This window comes from Rhinatrema bivittatum, chromosome 2, assembly GCF_901001135.1.
Source record: "Rhinatrema bivittatum chromosome 2, aRhiBiv1.1, whole genome shotgun sequence".
NCBI classification, from domain to species: Eukaryota; Metazoa; Chordata; class Amphibia; order Gymnophiona; family Rhinatrematidae; genus Rhinatrema; species Rhinatrema bivittatum.
Window position 1 is genome coordinate 410,097,708 of NC_042616.1, and position 24,299 is coordinate 410,122,006.

At 48.5% G+C, this 24,299-nt stretch overlaps 1 pseudogene; it reads right to left on the reverse strand.

Annotated features, from left to right (window-relative positions):
* Positions 1-24,299, reverse strand: part of LOC115083305 — a 198,798-nt pseudogene that overhangs the window by 111,699 nt on the left and 62,800 nt on the right.

A 24,299-nucleotide genomic window follows, 5' to 3' on the forward strand; every position in this document is an offset into this window, starting at 1 on the left:
TGGATTTGGTTATATGATTCCAGGAGTGAAGGGCTGCATCTGGATTTGAGAGGTCCAGGTTTTCTACAGCTTTGTCGAAAGCTGTGGCTATGTTTTCAGAAGAGCAGGGTTTATGGAAGGAAACAATTTTCCTTTGGGTTGGTGATATCTTGGTGGGGGGAGTGAGGTTGATTTGGGCATTGATGATGAAGTGGTCGGACCAGGGTATGGGGGTTGTTGCGGGGGGGCAGGGTGTGGATAGATGGGAGTTGATAAATAGGAGATCGAGGGGTGTGCCCTGCCTTGTGAGTGGGGGAAGTGATGAGCTGTTTGAAACCTAGGGCTTCGAAGGTGGTTAGGAGTGTTTCGCAGGAGGGGGTGCGGGGAGTGGAGTCCACATGGAGATTAAAATCTCCGAGGATCACGGCGGGGGAGAGTCTGTTTTGAGGTTGTCTATAATGAATTCGATGAGGGGGGAGGGGTCGTGTTCAATGAGGTTGGGTGGGGCGTAAATGAGGCAGATCTGGAGGGTGGGTGATTTGAAGAGTCCGATTTCTAGTTTGGGCGGGGGGCAGATGGGTTGGAGTTTGAGGTTGAGGTGCTTTTTGCGGCTAGGAGTAGCCCACCCCCTCTCTTTTTAGGTCTTGGGATGGAGAAAGTGTCGTATAGTGTTCCGGGGAGCTGATTGAGATAGACATGGTCTGTTTCTTTGAGCCATGATTCAGTGACGGCAAAAAGGTCAGGGTTATCATCCGTGAGGAGGTCATGGATGATGGGGGCTTTTTTTAGGATGGATTGTGCATTGATGAGGGTTAAGGTGAGGGTGATTAGGCCAAGGAATTCGGTGAGGGGAGAGGTCAAGATGGGTATTAGCGAGCTGCGAGGGTTGGCAATGTGGAGAGGGGGGGCGCGGGGTTTGCGCAAGTGAGGGAGATATAGGATGGGTACAGATTGTATGCACATGTCTGGTGTGGTGAGGCAGGGAGGGTGGAGTAGACCTTTTGAGGGAGGAGTCTCTGGATTCTCTGGGGTGTGGGGAAATTAGGCTGGTCTGCGCTAAGAAGGGAGCACGTGGACATCAAGGAGTGGACGAGCATACAGAGGCATACAGAGGCAGGCACAAAAGACAGTATAGGTTCTAGCAATACAGTAGCAATATAGGTAACAACAAAAAATATTGAGTTAAGTATCGTTCTTGTAAGGTCATGCACTCTTGGTTGGCAAGGGGGCACAGGGGCGGTTTGGGTTAATTGTAGGATGAGATTTGGATTAAGAGTTGTAAAGGCGAGGACTGAGGAACATAAAATTGCATGTATCGTTGTGAGTCCTGTGGTGGCGGTCCGTTGCGAGAGTGCGTTGCTGCAGGGGTGTTAGGTGAGGTTTTACTCACTTTTAGATTATTTGACGTCTGGGTGTTACTGGACGTCTGCGTGTGGTTTGGAGACCAGTTGTTGGCTTCTAGTCGGTTTCTTGTAGGATGGCGGATGAGAGGCCTGCTCTGCGGGACTGCACTAAGGGGCGCACAAAGGGGCAGGCCCCTTTGTCGCGCTCCTTCGGCGCGCGGCGCCTGGGGAATGGGCCGGGATTTAAATCCCCTCCCGGTCGCGTCTCGGTGACGTCATCGGCTGCGCGCCTGGAAGGGGGTCGGCGCTGAGATCGGGCGCCTGGATGGCGGTGAGTATTTTTAATTTTGGCCTCGTGGCCGGCGGTGGGCTGTCGGTGGTAGGGCGAGCTTTACAGGCCTTACCCCGATAGGTCCTGGCGCCGGCTGCGCGGCCCTGGCTCCCAGCTCCTACGTCGGGCGTCGGGTCCTCATGGTCCGCTGGAGGGCCGAGGGAGAAGAGAGCGCCCGAAGATCGCGCCGGGATTTTAAATCCCCTCCCGGTCGCGTCTCGGTGACGTCATCGGCTGCGCGCCTGGAAGGGGGTCGGCGCTGAGATCGGGCGCCTGGATGGCGGTGAGTATTTTTAATTTTGGCCTCGTGGCCGGCGGTGGGCTGTCGGTGGTTAGGGCGAGCTTTACAGGCCTTACCCCGATAGGTCCCGGCGCCGGCTGCGCGGCCCTGGCTCCCAGCTCCTACGTCGGGCGTCGGGTCCTCGTGGTCCGCTGGAGGGCCGAGGGAGAAGAGAGCGCCCGAAGATCGCGCCGGGATTTAAATCCCCTCCCGGTCGCGTCTCGGTGACGTCATCGGCTGCGCGCCTGGAAGGGGGTCGGCGCTGAGATCGGGCGCCTGGATGGCGGTGAGTATTTTTAATTTTGGCCTCGTGGCCGGCGGTGGGCTGTCGGTGGTAGGGCGAGCTTTACAGGCCTTACCCCGATAGGTCCCGGCGCCGGCTGCGCGGCCCTGGCTCCCAGCTCCTACGTCGGGCGTCGGGTCCTCGTGGTCCGCTGGAGGGCCGAGGGAGAAGAGAGCGCCCGAAGATCGCGCCGGGATTTAAATCCCCTCCCGGTCGCGTCTCGGTGACGTCATCGGCTGCGCGCCTGGAAGGGGGTCGGCGCTGAGATCGGGCGCCTGGATGGCGGTGAGTATTTTTAATTTTGGCCTCGTGGCCGGCGGTGGGCTGTCGGTGGTAGGGCGAGCTTTACAGGCCTTACCCCGATAGGTCCCGGCGCCGGCTGCGCGGCCCTGGCTCCCAGCTCCTACGTCGGGCGTCGGGTCCTCGTGGTCCGCTGGAGGGCCGAGGGAGAAGAGAGCGCCCGAAGATCGCGCCGGGATTTAAATCCCCTCCCGGTCGCGTCTCGGTGACGTCATCGGCTGCGCGCCTGGAAGGGGGTCGGCGCTGAGATCGGGCGCCTGGATGGCGGTGAGTATTTTTAATTTTGGCCTCGTGGCCGGCGGTGGGCTGTCGGTGGTAGGGCGAGCTTTACAGGCCTTACCCCGATAGGTCCCGGCGCCGGCTGCTCGGCCCTGGCTCCCAGCTCCTACGTCGGGCGTCGGGTCCTCGTGGTCCGCTGGAGGGCCGAGGGAGAAGAGAGCGCCCGAAGATCGCGCCGGGATTTAAATCCCCTCCCGGTCACGTCTCGGTGACGTCATCGGCTGCGCGCCTGGAAGGGGGTCGGCGCTGAGATCGGGCGCCTGGATGGCGGTGAGTATTTTTAATTTTGGCCTCGTGGCCGGCGGTGGGCTGTCGGTGGTAGGGCGAGCTTTACAGGCCTTACCCCGATAGGTCCCGGCGCCGGCTGCGCGGCCCTGGCTCCCAGCTCCTACGTCGGGCGTCGGGTCCTCGTGGTCCGCTGGAGGGCCGAGGGAGTGGCGATGGGCGATGGGTGCCACAATGGCGCCAGATGTCGCCAATTTATACATGGGCGATTTCGAAGAAAATTTTTTGAAGAGCAATCCTTTTGGGCGACATGTCATACTCTGGAAGCGTTACATCGATGATATCCTGATACTATGGGATGGTGATGAGAATACATTTACAGCTTTCATGGAGTGGTTACAGGACTGTGATGTTAACTTAAGTTTCACTTTTGTCTTTGACAAGAAAAATGTCTCATATTTAGACATTTCTATTACTATACATCAGTCGGGCTTTCATTTTTCTATTTACCGAAAACCCACCGACAGAAACACCATTCTAAGATTTGACAGCTGTCACCCATATCATTTATGAACAAATTTACCTTTTGGCCAATTTTTGAGGCTTAGACGCCTCTGTTCGGACACATATGAATACAAATTAAAGGCTCAATCTATGATGACATGTTTTTTAAAACGAGGTTACCCTTCACATATTATTAAGATAGCCTATAAACGTGCTCGATGGATAAACAGAGACTTGTTATTTCAATTGTCTCAAGATACTCACAATCAAGATTGAATGGTATGTGTATTGCCTTTTTCAACACAAATTCATAGAGTGATAATGTGATAAATGTGATAAATGTGATAAATGTGATAAAAAAATATTGGCACATATTGAGGCTACATGAAGGTCTTCAACAGTTTCCAATTTTTGCATTCAAACGGGGCAAGAACATCAGAGACATTGTTGTACATTCAGATTTTTCTGATGAAACAGTTAGTTGCCCTGAGAGTGTAGATATGTATGTTGGTCATCAACCTTGTAAAAAATGTTCAGTATGTGATCAGTCTTTTGAGGGAGATAAGTTGCCGTTTTTTGCCAAAGGTAATTTCAGATTGACAGCTGCCACGACCTGTGAGTCAAGTGGTGTTATATATGCTTTATGGTGCCCTTGCCCATTGTTATACATCGGCAAAACTAAGAGGAGTTTAAAGACACGTATGATCGAACATCACAGTGCCATATCTAGGGGCAGGTTGGAAGCGCCTCTAGTGCAACACTGTTTAGACAAAGATCATACTTTTGCCATGCTGAAGTTTGCAGTAATTGAGAAGCCTAGCCCTAGCAATTGGGGTGGCAATTTCGACAATTTCTTAATGCAAAGGGAACAAAAATGGATATACTTTTTTGACACAGTCATTCCTAAAGGTCTTAACAAAGAAATTGATTGGTCAGTTTTTCAGTAATTTAGATTTCACAAATGGTGCTTTATAATTGTTGATAGAGTTTAAATAAAGCATTTATCTGTTCGTGACATTGGCAGTTCAAGAGATTGATTTGTGTAATAGGAGCCAAACTCGTCCCTATTGCATTTTGGGATAAGCAGTTTCCACCTGCTTCCGGGGGGTATTGAACGACCTCCTGCACTCGATCTCCTGCCGGCGCCATTTTCCATACGAAAACGATTCGCGGCAAGAAATCGCTCCCGGAACCCCGCTGGACTCCCAGGAAACTTTTGGCCAGCTTGGGGGGGCCTCCTGACCCCCACAAGACTTGCCAAAAGTCCAGCGGGGGTCCGGAACGACCTCCTCCGTCGAATCGTTTTTGTCTATGGCCGCCGCCATTTTACGGCGGCCATTTTGAAAAATGGCGCCGGCTGAAGACAACACGATTCTATTGAGGGGGCCGTTCCGGACCGCCGCCGTTCTGGACCACCGCCGGATCCCCAGGTAATTTAAAGCATTTGGGGGGGGGTTCGGGAGGGTGGGGGATTTAATTTAAAGGGTCGGGGTGGGTTTTAGGGGGGTTTAGTGTGCCGGCTCACGATTTTAATGATTTTTCACGATAGTTTACACACCCAAACGGCAACAATACGATTCCCTCCCCCTCCCAGCCGAAATCGATCGTTAAGACGATCGAGGGACACGATTCACATCTCTAGATAAGAGTATACTACCATTTACCTGGCCAAGATGGTGAAACGGACAGTGAAATGGTAAGAGAAATTAGGGAAGCTAACCAAATTGGTAATGCAGTAATAATGGGAGATTTCAATTACACCAATATTGACTGGGTAAATGTATCATCTGGGTATGCTAGAGAGATAAAGTTCCTGGATGGAATAATTGACAGTTTTATGGAGCAATTGGTTCAGGAACCAATGAGAGAGGGAGCAATTTTAGATCTCTCAGTGGAGCACAGGATCTGGTGAGAGAGGTAATGGTGATGAGGCCGCTTGGCAATAGTGATCTTAATATGATCAAATTTGAATTAATGATTGGAAGGGGAAGCGCGGCACAGTCACAAGCACAGGCAATGACCCGCAGAGCGGAGTACACCAGCACTAGGACTCCACGAAGCAGAGTAGTGAGGCAATGGCCCACAGGGCGGGGTACACCACATCGAGTCTTCACGAGGTAGAGTAGAACGGCAATGGCCTGCAGAGCGGGGTACACCAATGTTGAGTCTCCACGAGTAGAGTAGTTCTGGGAACAACCCCGAGAAGCTGGGGAGCTGATAGACAGCGTCCAAGGCGCAGGGCCCTCCGAGGACCGGAAAGCCAGAGACAGGAGCAGGGCCCTTGAGGAGCGGGTACCTGAGAGTGTCTCATGCCAAGATGAGCAGGAACCAGGAACCAGCATCCGTAGAGAGATACGCAGGATACTGCAAGAAAGGAACTCATTGCCAAGTCGATTAGAACCAGGCCACCGTGGGAAGAGAGAAACTCAGTCCAGAGAAATGGATAGCTCAATGATGATATCCCCAGTAGTGGTCCGCGGAGCGGGGTAAGCCGGGGAATCCCTCCTTCGATGGAACTTCTCTGTATTGATCCGGGAGTGGCCCGCAGTGCAGGAGAGTGTTAAGAGTAGAGCAGGAGGTCAGCAAAGCTAAATAGCAGATGGTACTCACTCTGAAGTGTGCAAGGAAGGTTGCTGAGGTGAACACGGTAGCGAAGTCACAAGGCTGAACCAGACAAAACCAAGAGTTGATGAAGAGAGACTCCAGGCAGGAAGGCCCTCTGAGAAGCGGATAGCCAGAGCGGGTACCTAAAGTGTTCGAGTCTCTGGGTCAGGAACAAGTTCAGCATAACGAAGTAAAGCAGAAAGGAAGTCCTTGCTAACTCGTAGGTAGCTCAGCCTGGCTGGCTCAAATACACGCAGGCAGATGATGTCATGTAGAGGGGACGCCCCCGAGGTTCCCGCCATAACGTGTATAAGATGGGGCCTGGCACGCGTGCGCGTGCCTTAGGTAATCCCCGATTCAAGATGGCAGACGGAATTGCCCACGCCGTCCTAGGAATGCTGAGGAGAGTGGCATGCAGAGGCAGAGGTCGCCAATTGTCCGAGAATTACTGGTGTAGGAAAAAAGGAGGTGAGCAATAGAGGTTGCGGCCATCTGTGACCGATGGGTGCAACAGCTGCATGGCTAATCTCTGGCATTCCCTTTCGTGGACATAATCTCACAATTGCTGATGTCGTTACACTGGTTTCCTGTGGAGAGGAGGATCAGATTTAAGGTCCTCTTTACTGTCCATAACGCCTTGCACAACTTTACTCCCCCTTGTCTCCAACTTGCCATCTGCTGATATGCTTCCATGTGTGCCCTCCGCTCCTCATCTCAGCAACTCCCTGAAGTGCTCACCATGAAACACGCGCACCTGGCATCTGCCAGAGAAAACTGTTTAGTATAGCTGGTCTGATTCTATGGCCTGAACAGCTTAGACATGAAAACTACCTGCTTCGCTTTAGGAAACAACTTAAATCTCATCTTTTTGCCATGGCTTTTGCAGGAAAAAAAAAACACTGATTGTAGTCTAGGACCCTCTAAGCTTGGTTAAGCAGCCACTTTATGTTTCATTTTGGCTTTGCTTTACTGTATTATGTGCTGTTATGTTTAGTTGTTTATTGCTGTTGGATTGTATTTTATGAGTATATTTTGTGTTACCCACTGAGATTTGTGGATCAGTGGGTTAGAAATTGTATAAACAAACAAATAAAACCAAATATAACATGCCAAACCTGGTTAAAGGAAGGATGCCACAAGATGGTACTTTGGTTCACAAAGAGCTGCTGCCCACTTGAAGTTGAGAAATTGAATTTTCCAACAGTGATGCTGTTTATGGAACCATTAGGGTACATGACCCAGTTTATGATGTCATAGTTAGCTGGAGCATTCCCTTTATCATCAAAGAAGATCTCATATCCATCAGTGGTTTTAAAATGAACCTCCTTGATGTATTGGTTGAGCTACAAAGAGAAAAAAATGGTTAGAAAATTCTGTCTTAGACTAGACCTGAAACCTTGACAACTGGTGATACTGCTCACGATTCAAGCTTTTGCTAATTCAACCCTTTGTCTTTTATCATATATGCAATACATGTGCATATGTAATAGATTTATTTATGTATTTATTTATTTATAAGTTTTTATATACCTCCGCTCATCAAAGATATCACGTCGGTGTACAGTAAACAGGAACTTACGCTAGATCCTACGGTCATGGTACCAGTAAGCCCTAGGTAAATCCTGATTCAGATTGTCAATGCAGGTTAGTGAGTTAGGGAGAAACCATTCAAATTCAGCCCCCTCCCTTTGAGGGTGCTGGAATGGCCATCCCCTTTGCAAGATTTTTAAAGCTGCTCTTTCCTGAGAGCTCTGGGGGCAGTGTGAATTGTTTTTGACGTTAGAGGAGGTGTTTGGAGGAGTTCTGTCTGAGCTGGAGTTTTGGGCCTGCTCTGTAGGACTCCGGCAAAACCTGCTGGAAGTCAGTGAGACTGGTCGGGGATCTGCCCTGTTTATCTACTTCCTTGAGTGTAGGGTCTTTTTCCCAAGTTACTTTTGGGCTTAAAGAGACTTTGATTAGTAGGAAGGATTGTGAAACCCTGTGCACCACCTGGACTCAGGGAATGGGGAGCTCTGTTTCTGGGACTGCTCAAGTTAGGGAAAACCTGCCCCTCTTCACTTTAGCAAGAACGGAGGAAGGTGGTGATCCGATGCCAGGACCTTCCAGTGTTCATCTTAGTTTTGTGGAAGAAGCTTTTGTTTAGAAGATGATGGTGGAAGGTTTGGCTGCCCCTCTTCCTTCCCTACTCAGATATCTGAGAGCTGCATGCTCCTGGCAAGATCCCTCCCATTAGGGATTTGAGAGAGGACCGAGAGAAAAAGAAAAAACTATCTCTTAACTGTACGAACAGTATTAAAATCGCTAAGAACACCCAAACGTGGTCTTTGCCCCTAGGGAGAGAGAGGATTTGGACTCTCTGTGCTTAGACAATCTTGCCCAACAATTTGGTCGAGGTTGGAGGAGTATTCCTGCACCACCAAAGGATCTTCCAACCACCTGGGGTTTACACTTTTTCCCACTTACTGGAGGATGGAAGTAACTCTGGACCCTGGCAAGGAGACCCATACACATAGAGGAAAATGACCGTAACCAAACGTCACTGTGATACTGAGGGCTAAGTCTGTAAAAGGAGCAAAAGGAGCAATTACCAAGGTTTTCAGGTACATCAGAGAAAGGGGAAAAGTTCAAAGTGGTATAGTGAAATTGAAAGGTGAAAAGGATCAATATGTGGAGAAAGATGAAGAAATGGCAGAAATATTAAACGAATACTTCAGTTCGGTGTTCACTTAAAAAAAACCCTGGAGAAGGACCGTCGCTAGGTAACAAGAAACTGGAGGGGAGTGGAGTAGATGTAACTCCGTTTACAGAAGAGAATGTATGGGAAGAGCTAGGAAAACTGAAAGTGGACAAAGCCATGGGGCCTGATGAGGTTCATCCTAGGATATTGAGGGAGCTCAGAGATGTGCTGGCGGGTCCGCTGCGTGACCTGTTCAATAGATCCCTAGAAATGGGAGTGGTGCCGAGCGATTGGAGAAGAGCGGTGGTGGTCCCGCTTCACAAGTGTGGGAGCAGAGAGGAGGCTGGAAACTACAGGCTGTTTAGCCTCACCTCGGTGGTAGGAAAAGTAATGGAGTCGCTGTGAAGGAAATAATAGTGAACTATCTACAGTCAGAAGAATTGCTGGACCAGAGGCAGCATGGATTCACCAGTGAAAGGTCCTATCAGACAAATCTGATTGACTTTTTTGATTGGGTGACTAGGGAATTGGATCGAGGAAGACTGCTCGATGTCATCTACTTGGATTTCAGCAAAGCTTTTGATATGGTCCCACACAGGAGGCTTGTGAATAAATGAGAAGCTTAGGAGTGAGTGCCAAGGTGGTGACCTGAATTGCAAACTGGTTGATGGACAGAAGACAATGTGTGATGGTAAATGGAACTTACTCTGAAGAGAGAACAGTGTTAAGTGGAGTGCCACAAGGATCGGTGTTGGGACTAGTCATGTTCAATATCTTTGTGAGCGACATTGCGGACGAGATAGAAGGTAAGGTTTATCTTTTTGTGGATGATACTAAGATCTGCAACAGAGTGGACATGCCAGAAGGAGTGGAGAGAATGAGACTGGATTTAAGGAAGCTGGAATAATGGTCAAAGGTATGGCAGCTGAGATTCAATACCAAGAAGTGCAGAGTCATGCATATGGGGTCTGGAAATCTGAAAGAACTGTATTTGATGGGGGTGAAGGGCTGATGTGCACGGAGCAGGAGAAAGACCTTGGTGTTATAGTGTGTAACGATCTGAAGTCGGTGAAACAATGTGACAAGGCAATAGCTAAAGCCAGAAGAATGCTGGGCTGCATAAAGAGAGGATTATCTTGTAAGAAAAAAGAAATGATTATCCCCTTGTACAGGGTCTTGGTGAGGCCTCACCTGAAGTAATGTGTTCAGTTCTGGAGACCGTATCTCCAAAGGGACAGAGACAGTGTTGCGTCCGTCGGACTCAGACAGCTTCATCCTACTTGCCTCATCTCTTTATTCGCTTTCTCCACCAGCCTTGGGAAGATGGCGACCGCCGCGTCTGCTAGCCACACACTCCGATGTCCCCAGAACGGCTTTGGCAAGGCATTCCGCCATGTTGCACCTGCGAACCTCGGGGGCGTTCCCCTCAACTGATGTCTTGCCATCCGGGTATTTAGCCTGCCCTATTTCCTGACTGACTTTGTGTTAGCAAGGATTGGACTTGTCTGGTCTTATCTGCTCTGTTGCTTCCTGCTGCCCCTGGAAACTCTCTCTACCCTTTGGGGTTCTGCCCACTTGGGTACCCGCTCCTCGGGGGCCCTTTGCTTACTTCCAGGTACCTATTCAGTATCCAGCTACTCGTTCCTTGAGGGCCTGTGTCGTCTACCTTGGTGCCTGCTTACCATTTACTTCTACCTGCTGGGAACTCTACTATTGCAGCTACAAGAGTTGTGAGTAATCTAATATCTATCAGTCTGTCTTACCTACAGCTCCTCATTGGAAACCTGTATTGGAGCTCCCTACACCACCATTGAGGGAATGGGTCTCCTCAGCCAAGGACCCCAGACTGCTGCTGCAAGAATCTACTCACTACTGCCACCTCTGGTGACTACTACAAGCTGCATAATAAACTTATCTCTGTGTTTGTGCATTCTGAGTCTAGCCTGGTACTACAGTTCCTCACGGGGCTCCTTCCCGTGGGACTGGCCATCACTGTAGCACCCAAGAATCCACCCAAACACCTCAAAAACATAACAGATTGCTAACTCCATGGATTTGGCTCAGCTCTCCACGTTGCATGCTATTCCAGGCCTGGCCCAGCGAATCACCGAACAACAGAACTCACTGGATAGCTTGCAGTGGCCTTTAATCTACTGCATTCATAGATGAACGCTTCTACTACCACAGGTAAAGAGACGCCGCCAGAAGTGACGGTTAAGACTGTTGTACCTCTCTCCGCTTCTATTCGCTTCTCAGGGGAAGTTTGGAGATGTAGAGGATTTATCAACCAATGCTGTATGCATTTTGCCCTGCTTCTAACCATTTCCCACAGCCTATGCCAAGACCACGTATATCCTGTCTTATCTGGATGGAAGAGCACTGGCTTGGGCTTCCCCGCTGTGGGAGCGTGATGATCCCATCCTGAGGGACCTTACCGGTTCTTGGAACTATTCAAATCTGTATTTGATGAACGTGCCTGGTACACGACTTCAGGATCTGCATTGGTTCATCTGAAGCAAAATAATAAACCTTTACCAGACGTCGCCATAGAATTCAAGACTTTGGCTTCAGAGCTAAATTGGGATGTGAGATGCCTGAAGATGCTCTTCTTTGAGGGCCTGAACTCCCAGCTAAAAAATGAATTGGCGGCTCAAGAAATGCCTGAGACCTTGGAGGACCTGATGAAGTTGGCCACACCGATTGATCAATGACTTCGGGATAAGGTTCAAGAGGTCAAGAGTCCCAGGAGATCCAGCCCAGGGAGAAACTCGAGTCAAACCAGTATCTACGCCTATTTGGTCTAATCCTGTTGCTGGTGAAGAAGAACCGATGCAACTAGGCTGCAGTCACCTGACTTCTAAGGAGAGAAGAACATGACAAAGATTGGGCCTCGGCATGTATTGTGGACAAGCTGCCATGCTGTACAAACATGCCCTATCTGTCCAGCTTCGGGAAGATGGCGACCGCCGTGTCTGCTAGCTGCACCCTCCAGCGTCCCCCAGAACAGCTTTGGCAAGGCATTCCGCCATGATGCACCTGCGGGCCTGCTAGGGTGCACGTGCTGAGCGCACGCTACCCACGTCTTTATTCCTGCATTGGCGCAAACCTCGGGGGCGTTCCCCTCAACTGATGTCACGTCATCTGGGTTTTAGCCTGCCCTATTTGCTGACTGACTTTGAGTTAGCAAGGATTGGACTTGTCCAGTCTAAGCTGCTCTGCCACTTCCTGCTGCCACTGGAAGTTCTCTCTACTCTTCCGGGTTCTGCTCACTTGGGTACCCGCTCCTCCTTTGCTTACTTCCAGGTACCTATCCAGTATCCAGGTATTCACTCCTCAAGGGCCTGTGTCATCTACCTTGGTGCCTGCTTACCATTTACTTCTATCTGCTGGGAACTCTACTATTGCAGCTATAAAGAGTTGTGAGTAATCTAATATTTATTTATTTATTTAAAAACTTTTCTATATCGTCATTGGAACCCACTCCTCGGGGTCCTTTGCTTATCTTCAGGTGCTTATCCATTATCCAGGTACTCGCTCCTCGAGGGCCTGTGTCATCTACCGTGGTGTCTGCTAACCATTTACTTCTACCTGCTGGGAACTCTATTATTACAGCTACAAGAGTTGTGAGTAATCTAATATCTATCAGTCTGTCTTACCTACAGCTCCTCATTGGAAATCTGCATCGGAGCTCCCTAAACCACCATTGTGGGATGGGTCTCCTCAGCCAAGGACCCCAGACTGCTGCTGCAAGAATCTATTCACTTCTGCCACCTCTGGTGATTACTACAAGCTGCATAATAAAACTTATCTCTGTGTTTGTGCATTCTGAGTCTAGCCTGGTACTACAGTTCCTCATGGGGCTCCTCCCCATGGGAGTGGCCATCACTGAAGCACCCAAGAATCCACCCAAACACCTCAAAACCATAACAGACAGGATTTTATTTATTTATTTAGGGTTTTTATATACCGACATTCTCGATATACATATCAAATCAAGTCGGTTTCCATATAACAAAACTGTCGCCAGTAAGGCGTTACATTAAACATGGTAAAGGTAAAGGGAGTACATTAAACAATAGACAAAGTATTGAACAGAGAACGTGCAGCATAACATTAAACAATCAACAAATTATTGAACAAAAGAACGTAGATCAATAAATATAAAATATTAAACGTAAAAAAGATATATAAAATAAAATAACTATGGGAAGAGCATGAGCTAGAAAGCTGATGCTTCAAGAGATGGTTTTTCATAGCAGGTGGGTGGACTGTCCAGAAAAGGTCCTGAAGGTCCTAAGTGTATAAAGTCGGTAGTGGACTTTATATTGTGCTATTTTGCTCTTTGACCTGTGTCGAATTGTTTCTGCGATTCTGAATAGGCTTGTCGGAAGAGCCACGTTTTGAGGTTTTTCTTGAAGGTAAGATGGCAGGTTTCAAGACGAAGATCTGGCGGTAATGAGTTCCATAGGGAGGGCCCAGCAGTGGAGAGTGCTCGTTTTGCTAGCGAAGTTTTGGAGGCAGTTCAGAAAAGGGTGACCAAAAAGGTGGTTGTTCTTCATAAAATGACATATGAGGAGAGATTGAAAGGTTTTAATGATCCATGGTCAACAAAAAACCTTTTCCATTCGAAAAAAAATCAGTAGAACTAGGGATTACGATTTGAAACTCCAGGGAGGAAGACTCAGAACCAATGTCAGGAAGCATTTCTTCACGGAGAGGGTGGTGGATGCCTGGAATTCCCTTCCAGAGGAAGTGGTGAAGACTGAAACTGTGAAGGATTTCAAAGGTGCATGGGTCCATAAAGGCTAGAAGATGGGAATGAAGAGAAGAGGCATGGGGGTGGCTTGCTGGAATGGTGGAAGAGGAAAGACTAAAGAGGTTAGGACTTTTCAGCTTGGAGAAGAGACGACTGAGGGGGATATGATAGAGGTGTTTTTTAAAATCATAGAGGTCTAGAACGGGTAGATGTGAATCGGTTATTTACTCTTTCGGATAGTAGAAAGACTAGGGGGCACTCCATGAAGTTAGCATGGGGCACATTTAAAACTAATCGGAGAAAGTTCTTTTTTACTCAACGCACAATTAAACTCTGGAATTTGTTGCCAGAGAATGTGGTTAGTGCAGTTAGTATAGCTATGTTTAAAAAAGGATTGGATAAGTTCTTGGAGGAGAAGTCCATTACCTGCTATTAAGTTCACTTAGAGAATAGCCACTGCCATTAGTAATGGTTACATGGAATAGACTTAGTTTTTGGGTACTTGCCAGGTTCTTATGGCCTGGATTGGCCACTGTTGGAAACAGGATGCTGGGCTTGATGGACCCTTGGTCTGACCCAGTATGGCATTTTCTTATGTTCTTATGTTCTTACTAACTGGTGATTACTACCCTTACTCAATAAGCTTTCACATGGTTAATGCAACTCCATCATTGCTCTCTGCTTCAACAGCAAGGGGAAATGTGGAAAAGAGGATTTGCATTCATTCAACAACCAAAAAGGACTGAACTGCACAGTCTGGGTAAACAAATAAACATGGGGGTGGCTTGCTTATTGCGGTGATTACTACCCTAAACCAATTAAGCCTGATACTTCACTTTGAATACATATCCAGCATTGCTCTCTTCTTCTACGGCAGGGGGAAATGTGGAAAAGAGGATTTTCATTCAGACAACATCCAATAAGATATTGATCTGTGCAGTCTGGGTAAAAAGCATCGAGGTAATTTGCTTGATGCGGCGGTTACTACCCTTAACCATTAAGCCTTATGCTTCACTTTTAATGTAACTACATTAGTCTCTGCATCAACGACAGGGGGGTGGCAGGAAATTTGAATCAAACATTTACCAAAAGGGCCCTGACCTTGGTGGTTGGTGAAACAGATAAGTATGGAAAAATAAGTGTGTGAGCTTGCTGAGCAGACTGGATGGGCCGTTTGGTCATTTTCTGCCGTCATTTCTATATTGCTATGTTTCTATGTGCCATTTACCATTTGAAATATTCATCAGTAAAGAATTAATTTTTGGTCACTTCCTCAGTCTCCAGTGTGGTTCTTGGGCACTACAGCACCCAATGGGAAGTTACACTTTGCCCAGGAATAGGTAAAACTCACCAGGAAGTCACTCCTGTCACTCCAGGCCCTGAAAGTTAAATTCTTTCCCCCACCAAAAAGGACCCAGTCCCTGGGGTAAGAGATGGTGATCGAGCTAGTCTGAGGTTCCAGCCCCAAAGAGACAATCGATAATTTTTATGGCCCCACCAGAATTTAGTGAACTCCCTGGAGTGGGGTTGCACAAATATTTTTGAGCCTAAAAATATGAATAGATGGGATACTTTATTGAGTGAGAACAGTAAGAACATAAATTTCAGAAGGATGAAAACAGTGTAGAGATAATCACCACAGTATAGTCTGCACCTTCATAAAAGCTTGGGAAAATAAAACATCACAAAGAAGAGGAAAGAAAAGAAATGGGTCTGCAGGGCCTCTCCCACCTGAAAGTAATGGTGATCATGCTGTATACCCTCCATAATTAGAGTCAGGATTTCATAGTCCATGGAAATTAACTGTCCTGGACACAAATGCCAAGTTCACAATCAAGGACCGCACATCTCTTTAGATATAATCAAAACCTTTCTTTCTGAGGTTACCAGCCAACAACTAGGTGCATAATATAGAGGGTAGGGATGTGAATCGTTTTAGGACGATTAAAATTATCGTCCGATAATTTTAATATCGTCTTAAACCGTTATGGAACACAATACAATACAGATTCTAACGATTTATCGTTATAAATCGTTAGAATCGTGAGCCGGCACACTAAAACCCCCTAAAACCCACCCCCGACCCTTTAAATTAAATCCCCCACCCTCCCGAACCCCCCCCCAAATAACTTAAATAACCTGCGGGTCCAGCGGCGGTCCGGAACGGCAGCGGTCCGGAACGGGCTCCTGCTCCTGAATCTTGTCGTCTTCAGCCGGCGCCATTTTCCAAAATGGCGCCGAAAAATGGCAGCGGCCATAGACGAAAAAGATTGGACGGCAGGAGGTCCTTCCGGACCCCCGCTGGACTTTTGGCAAGTCTCGTGGGGGTCAGGAGGCCCCCCACAAGCTGGCCAAAAGTTCCTGGAGGTCCAGCGGGGGTCAGGGAGCGATTTCCCGCCGCGAATCGTTTTCGTACGGAAAATGGCGCCGGCAGGAGATCGACTGCAGGAGGTCGTTCAGCGAGGCGCCGGAACCCTCGCTGAACGACCTCCTGCAGTCGATCTCCTGCCGGCGCCATTTTCCATACGATTTTTAACGATTTTTAACGATTTTTTAACGATTTTTAACGATTTTTAACGATTTTTCACGATATTTTACCCCCCCAAACGGCAACAATACGATTCCCTCCCCCTCCCAGCCGAAATCGATCGTTAAGACGATCGAGGACACGATTCACATCCCTGATAGAGGGTAGAAGAATAATACTGAATAAATCAGAGTTCACAGGATAGTCTGTATCACAAGGCTTATGATACTCTCACTAATAAAGGTCTCCCTTCTCTTGTTCCACTCCTGTCTTTATTCCAAATCTCCTGTGGTACATATAAATCACAGCCCCCAATTTTTCTCTTCCTCCTACACACAGATTCCTTTGTGGAACATGGGGCTCATATTCCTAAATGCTTTTATGTTTTAGGAGTCATTCAATACACCCTAGGGGTGTGCATTCGTTTTGAACTTAAATGGAAAACGCAACTTATTTTTTTTTTTAACTTAAAAAAAAGATGAGGCTTAAAGGATCGGATTTCCAGCTTATTCAACATAGCTATGTTGAATACGTTGGAAATCGCGATTGTTGATCTAAATAAAAATTTAAACACCTCACCCTCCTTAATCCCCCCCCCCCAAGACTTACCAAAGCTGGCCAAAAGTTCCGTGAGGGTCCGGGCGCGGACGCGTGGGGAATCACGTGACGTCGGCGCCACGTCAGAGTGACGCGGCGTCACGTGATTCCCCTCGGGTTCGCTCCCGGACCCCTCGTTGAGCCCAAAAGGCACTTTGGCCAGCTTGGGGGGTCAGGAGGCCCCCCCAAGCTGGCCAAAAGTGCCTTTTGAGCCCAACGAGGGGTCCGGGAGCGAACCCGAGGGGAATCACGTGACGCCGCGTCACTCCGACGTGACGCCGACGTCACGTGCTCCTTGCAAAGGAGTTCAGGAATGGCGTCCTGACCCCGCTGGACCACCAGGGAGTTTTGGTAAGTCTTGGGGGGGGGGGATTAAGGCGGGTGAGGGGTTTAAATTTTTATTTGCACATATGGACATAGACTCAACTTATGGAATTCTCCATATGTCCATATTGACCGCAAATGGGACCCCCTTTCGACTTATGGACTTATGAACTTAAACTTTTGGTCTGCACATCCCTAATACACCCCACCAGCTCTATCCCCATATTCTACTCACCGATCCCTGGATCCCCCAGGCTCCTCTCCTCAATGGTCTCGTGTCCCTCCTTCCAGCAGTGTGAAGATTTCCCCAGTCTCCTCCATACTCTGGTCCTCCCTGAGGCATTCTTCCTATTGGAAAACCTCTTCTTCATCTCCTGTTCATTTCCTCAGGAGAGGGGGAGGGAACATTTCTTCCACTGCTTGGCCTCAAGCCTCTCCCTTTAGGGGGAAGCATCCCTACAGGACTCACTCCCCATGGAGGGTCTCTGTGCCTATTAGCCCACAGGCTGATCTCATCCTATATCCTGGATGTCCCGCTGTCTCCTTAGAACTATATTCAAGAGGGCAGTTCTGTTGAGATCGTGGACCCTTGGGCTGGCTCAAAGATGAGGCAAAGAGTAGGGCTGGCTGCAGGGTTTAATTCCCTGAAGGTGTCTGTCGTCATCCTCGGGGCGGAGCCATCTTTCCTGCGCTGGCCCCTTTAAATTCTAAGCCTCTACGCGTGCACCCGCCTAGGGAGGCGGGACCAGCCGGAGAGCATCGGTGGCTTCTCCCTCGAGGAGGGGATCCACAAGCAAGGCCAAGCAAGGCCCGAACAGAGGACTGAGATGTCACGGCCATGCAAATCAGCCTCGAGGTAGGGAGAGGGACCGGCTGTGGACCTCTGTGGACTGGGACTGTAACAGTACCCCAACTCCTATGCCCCTTCCCGGGGATTTCGGCTTTGCAGGATGGTCTGAATGAAACTGGTGGAGGAGAGACTTGTCCAGAATGTTGGAGGCGGGTTCCCAAGTATTCTCCTCAGGACCATATCCCTCCCAGGAGAGAAGATACTCCCATCTTCTATGATGAAAACGCACATCTAAGACCTCTTTACTTGGTAGATGGTCTCCTCCTCTGCCACAGATTTGGTATGTTCAGGAGGCTTGTCGTGGAAGGCTGACAAGACCAAAGGCTTGAGTAAGGACACATGGAAAACATTATGAACCCTTAGTGTGGTCAGAAGACGTAAGGGGTACGAGACAGCACCTACTCACTCCGTTACCACGAACGGGCCAATGTACCTAGGAGCTAGGCGTATAGAGGGAATCCGTAAGCAAATGTTCTTTGTACTTAACCAAACCTTGTCTCCCGGGAGGAATACCAGGGCAGGACGTCGCTGTCTGTCTGCGTGTTTCTTTGCGGCAGCAGCAGTGTGTTGTAATTTGTTTTGAGTGGATCCCCAAAGATTTTGTAGCTGTTGAGCTGTCAATTGCGCCACAGGAGATGGCACAGGCAGAGGCAGGGGCAGAGGAGGCTTGTTTTTTTTCCCCCATAAACCAATTGTAAAGGGGATAGACTGGTGGCATGAATGACAGTGATGGTTCTACGAGAATTCTGCCCATGGCAGTAAGGCCACCCAATCATCTTGTTTGTCTCCTATGAAAGCTCGGAGAAATGTTTTCAAGGTCCGATTCATTCATTCCGCTTGACCATTGCCTTGTGGATGAAAGGCTGTTGTAAAGTCCAGTTGTACCCCGAACTTCTTACAGAGTGCTTTCCAGTACTTGGCCGTGAACTGTGAACCTCGGTTAGAGGCAATATGGAGTGGAAGTCCATGTATACGAAATATATGTTGAGTGAAGAGTTGCGCTAGTTTGTGTGCCGTCGGCAACTTGGTTAAAGGCACAAAGTGGGCCATTTTAGAAAATCTGTCAACCATAACCCATATCCCTCCCAATACCCCTGTTCATTGTATTTCCTTTCCTCCTTTTTAGTTCCAATGTAAACCGGCATGATGTTTGCATACTAATGCCGGTATATAAAAACCTTAAATAAATAAATAAATAAATAAATATCACGGTCTTCCCTTCCGAAGGTGGTAGGTCCACTATAAAGTCAGTAGACAGATTTGTCCACAGCTCTGTTGGAATGGGTAAAGGTTGGAGAAGCCCCCAGGGATGGCCAGGCAAAGGTTTTGTCTAGCACAAGTAGGACAGGAACCAACATACAGCTGAACATCCTTCTTGATCTGAGGCCACCAATAGTATCTGGTCAGTAGTTCCAAGGTTCGAGCTGCTCCAGTATGTCCTGCGGTCAAAGAATCATGAGCCCATGACACTTTCTTTTGTAAGCGAATAGGTACCATGGTTTTATCCATGGAGACCACATTGGAAGCTGCAACGAGGACTTTAGCTGGATCTAGGATGTATTGAGGAGGATTGGAGGCATCTTCTGTCTCCGTAGTGCGAGACAATGCATCTGCCTGAACATTCTTCGAAGCTGGTCTGTAGCGAAGAAAGAAATTGAACCGGCTGAAAAATAGAGACCATCGGGCTTGTTGCAGGTTGAGGCGTTGAGCTTGACACAAAAACTCTAGATTTTTGTGATCCATATAAACGATAATAGGGTGTAGAGCCCCTTACAGCCACTGATGCCATTCTTCAAACGCCAACTTAATGGCCAATAACTCTTTGTTCCCTATGCCATTATTCTTCTCAGCGGGTGAGAACTTCCGAGAGAAATAGGAGCACGGTAATGGTTTGCCTTTATTGGATTTCTGGCTAAGAACAGCCCCTACGGCTAGATCCAACGCGTCTACCTCCACAATGAACTGACACTGTGGATCTGGATGGTGCAAGCACATATCCAGAAGGAAGGCTTTCTTTAGATCCTGAAAGGCAAGTTGTGCTGCCAGGGGCCAGAACTTGGCATTTGCTCCTTTCTTGGTTAGGGCGGTGAGCGGAACCACTTTCTGAAGTAATGCGGTATAAACTGGCGGTAGAAGTTGGTGAATCCAAGGCAACGTTGCAGGGCCTTAACGCTCACTGGTTGGAGCCAATCCTTGATTGCTGCTACTTTGTCAGGGTCCATGTGGAAGCCTGTAGAAGAAACAATGTAGCCAAGAAAGGGCAGAGATTCCTGCTCAAACTGGCACTTTTCCAATTTGGCAAAGAGACAATTGTCTTGAAGTTTCTGTAATACTCTCTGAACGTGTAGACAATGATTAAGAAGGTCCTTGGAATAAATTAGTACATTATCCAAGTATATGATGACGGACGTGTGTAGCATGTCTCTTAACACTTCATTCATTAGGTTTTGGAATACCGCAAGGGCATTACATAAACCAAATGGCATGACCAGGTACTTGTAGTGCTCATCTTGAGTATTGAATGCTGTCTTCCATTCATCCCCGGTCGTATTTTTACGAGATTATACGCACCCCGGAGGTCAAGCTTAGTAAAAATCTTGGATCCTTGCAGCCTGTCTAAAAGTTCTGGAATCAGCGGCAACGGGTATCTATCACGCCAAGTGATGGCGTTGAGGCCTCGGTAATCAATACATGGTCTAAGTGACCCATCCTTTTTCGCTACAAAAAAGAATCCGGCTCCCACTGGAGAGTTTGAGGGTCTGATGAAGCCACAGTCTAAGTTCTCCTGAATGTAGCTAGACATGGCTCGGGTTTCTGGAAGTGACAAAGGATATACGCACCCCTTGGGGGGTGAGGTACCTGGCAACAAGTTTATGGCACAATCAAAAGGCCAGTGGTTTGGGAGGAGTTCGGCCTTCTCCTTAGAAAAGACATCCATATAGTCCAGATAGTGTTTGGGTATTGTTAGAGAGGTAGTCAAGAGTGAGACACAAGACCGCAGAACTGTAGCTAGGCATGAAGTAAAACAGGCTGGGCTCCAGGATGTTATTTGGAGGGTATCCCAATGGAGGATCGAGGAGTGTTTCTGGAGCCAGGGCAAGCCCAAGATGATTGGATGAACGGCTCTTTCTAGCACCAGGAATGAAATATTTTCAGTATGCAGTAGTCCTGTATGGAGAGTTAAGGGCTTAGTGCTGGTAGAGATACTACCCAGAAGAGGAGTTCCATGAATGGAAGAAATTAGAAGTGGAGGAATCCGAGGTTGTTCGGCTAGCTGTGGTTGTTGAATGAAGTCAGCGAAAATGAAATTTTCTCCTGCTCTGGAGTTGACAAAAGCCAAAGTGGAGAAGGAACCTCCAGGGTATTCGAGGGTGACTGGTACGGTACATTGAGGAGTGGAATTGATGCAACCTAGGGTCAGCTCCCCGATGATGCCTAGGTCCTGGCATTTTCCGGCCATTCACCACGTTGGGCTAAGAAATGCTCTTTATTCCTGCAGTATAGGCAAAGGCCTAGCGAGCGTCGACATCTCCTCTCCTCCTGGGAAAGGGAACTTCATCCCAGTTGCATGGGTTCCACACCTTGGCTGCCCAGAGAGGCAAAAGGAGAAGACATGGGTCGAGAGAATGCGGGCGCTAGGTTAAACGGTCTTCAAACCGATCTTCCCTCTCGGAATCATTGTTGGAGCCAGCGGTCGACCCTTCCTGCCAGGTCTATCATGCTGTCCAGGTCATCAGGAAGATCCTTTGCTGCTAGCTCATCTTTAATACGGGAGGACAATCCTTCCAAGAAGATACTATGAAGACTGTCTTCCCTCCAGTCCAACTCAATCGCCCATGTGTGGAACTTGGCTGCATATTCTGCCAGCGAACGGGAAACCTGACTTAGGCGCAGCAATTCGGCAGCAGCGGTGGATTTACGAGCTGGTTCATCAAACACTTGTTTAAACGTAGATACAAACTGTTGCAAGTTTCCTAGAATTGGATCGTTGCGTTCCCACAGTGGAGAGGCCCAAGCCAGAGCCCTCCCATCCAGCAAGGATACAATATAGCTAGTCTTCACTAGATTCGACGGGAACTGTGTCGGCAATAGTGTAAATCGTATATAGCATTGGTTAAGGAACCCATGGCAGTGCTTAACTTCGCCCGATACCGGGGCGGAACTGGTAGCTGTGTGGAAACTGCTGGTCTGGGACTTGGAACCGGGACTGGAGCAGGAGGCGCTACTGGGGGAGTGGCGTCCAACCGGTTTTTCAGTCTCTCTACTGTTGCGGCTAGGACATCCAAGCAGTGTTGCTGCTGCTGCAGATGTTGGGCAATAACAGGAATGGCCTGAAGGCCAGCAAGGTCCGCCGGGTCCATGGCCTTGCAAACTGTTGAGATCGTGAATCCTTGGGCCGACTCAGAGATGATGCTTATCCACTGAGGGGATGCCCACAGCGGAAGTCATAGCTGGGAGGCAGATCGAAGCCAGGGGACAACAGGAACATCACCACTGGAAACCTGAAGTCCCCCCGGGAGGAGCCCTTGGAGACCTGGGCCGCTTGGACTTAGGTGGGGTCTCCTGTAGAAGAGAGTTCAAGAGAAGTCTGAGTCAAGGCAGGTGGCAGTGGAGCAAAACGTGGAACAGACCAGCAGTCAGGACAGGCGGCAGACAGCAGAAACTGAAGACAAGCCAGGAATCGGGACGGGCAGCGAAGCAGGATACCAGAGGACGTACCAAGCCAGGAGCCAGGAAGATGAACCAGGGAGAAGCAGGAACAGGAGCAGGAGACAAGGCTGGAATGAAGCCGAAGTCAGGAACAAGCCGAAGTCAGGAACAAGCAACAAGCACTCTAGGCAAGACGACCCATTGCAAGGCAAAGAGTAGGGCTGGCTACAGGGTTTAAATCCCTGAAGGCGTCTGTCATCATCCTCGGGCCAGAGCCATCTTTCCCGTGCTGGTCCCTTTAAATTCTAAGCCCTACACGCGCGCACGCCTAGGGAGGTGGGACCAGCCGGAGAGCGTCGGCGGCTTCTCCCTCAAGGAGGGGAGCTGCGAGCAAGGCCCGAATGGAGGCCTGAGACGTCGCGGCTGCCCGAATCAGCTCAGAGGTAGGAAGAAGGACCAGCCGCGGACCTCTGCAGACCAGGACCATAACAAGTTCCCACCAAAGAAACCCAGGTTTTATGTTTGAAATTTTTAAGCAACAATGAAATACAATACAATATCCTTGTACGGTGTGTCAATTGTACCCGTACAAGCAACAATCACATAAACAATATATGCAACTAATTTTTTTCTTTCCCCTTCCCCCCTCCCTTTCTTTATGTAGAGGAAGACCCCTCTGCCAAGTGCAAAGTAAGAGATAAAGCCCCAGGAGCATTGGTTCCTTATGCCTCCCTGAGCACATCAAAGGACAATAATCCATAACACCCATCCCATATTATCCCACCCTTTCCAACCACAAGAAGAGAAAATAAGCCACTTGTTAACAATGATCCTCAGCCATTCTAGCAGGGTACCATCTTAAAAATTAAGTACCCAACCTCTAACATGAGGGGATACATTTTGCACATATTTGTGCTAAACATTCAAAAAAGATCTTCTATGTGGAAAACAAGAGCGGCTTGATAGATTTTCCATTTGCGTCAACTAATGAAGTTGATTGAGCCAGTGCCAAAATGAGGGTCTATCAGAACTCTTCCAGACAGATAAGATTGACTTTGTGCCCATAAGAAATATTTCTCTCACAAATACATTTATCCCCTTGTTTCTGAATTGCAGTTGTGAGGAAGAGTCATCAAATAAAACTATTTTGACAGTGCAGGGAACACTTTGGCCTAGAATTTAATGAAGATAATGAGCCACCTTACATCAAAAAGATTTTATCTGAGGATAAGACCAAAATACATGTATTAAATAACCTGGGACTGCCCTGCTGAGTCCTTCCTTATCCTCAACACTGTCAGTTGGGCCACACTTTTGCAAACACACTGCTACTGCCTCCCATGACTGAGATGCTATTCTGAGAGCCATAACACATCCAAATCAGAATCCTGCTGTGTCCCCAACACCTTAATTTGGGTCACATTCACGCAAACATAACACTTCTACCTCCCAGGCCTGAGATGCTAATTCTAGGGCCAGAATATATCAAATACTGAGTCCTGTTGTGTCCCTATCACCATCAGTTGGGCTACACACTGCTGCTGCCTCCCAGATCCAAAATGCCATTACGAAGGCCATTTTACATCCAATGCTGTGTACTGCTGTGTCCCCAACAACTTAAGTTGGGCCACATTTCTACAAGAACACTGCTGCTGCCTCTAGGGCCCGAGATGCCATTTCAAGGGCCAGACCACACCCAGTGCTGTGCCCTACTGTATCCTTAACTCCATCATTTGGGCCACACATATCTCGCTTTATCCTGCCATGTCTTCAAAAACAGCACTGGGGCC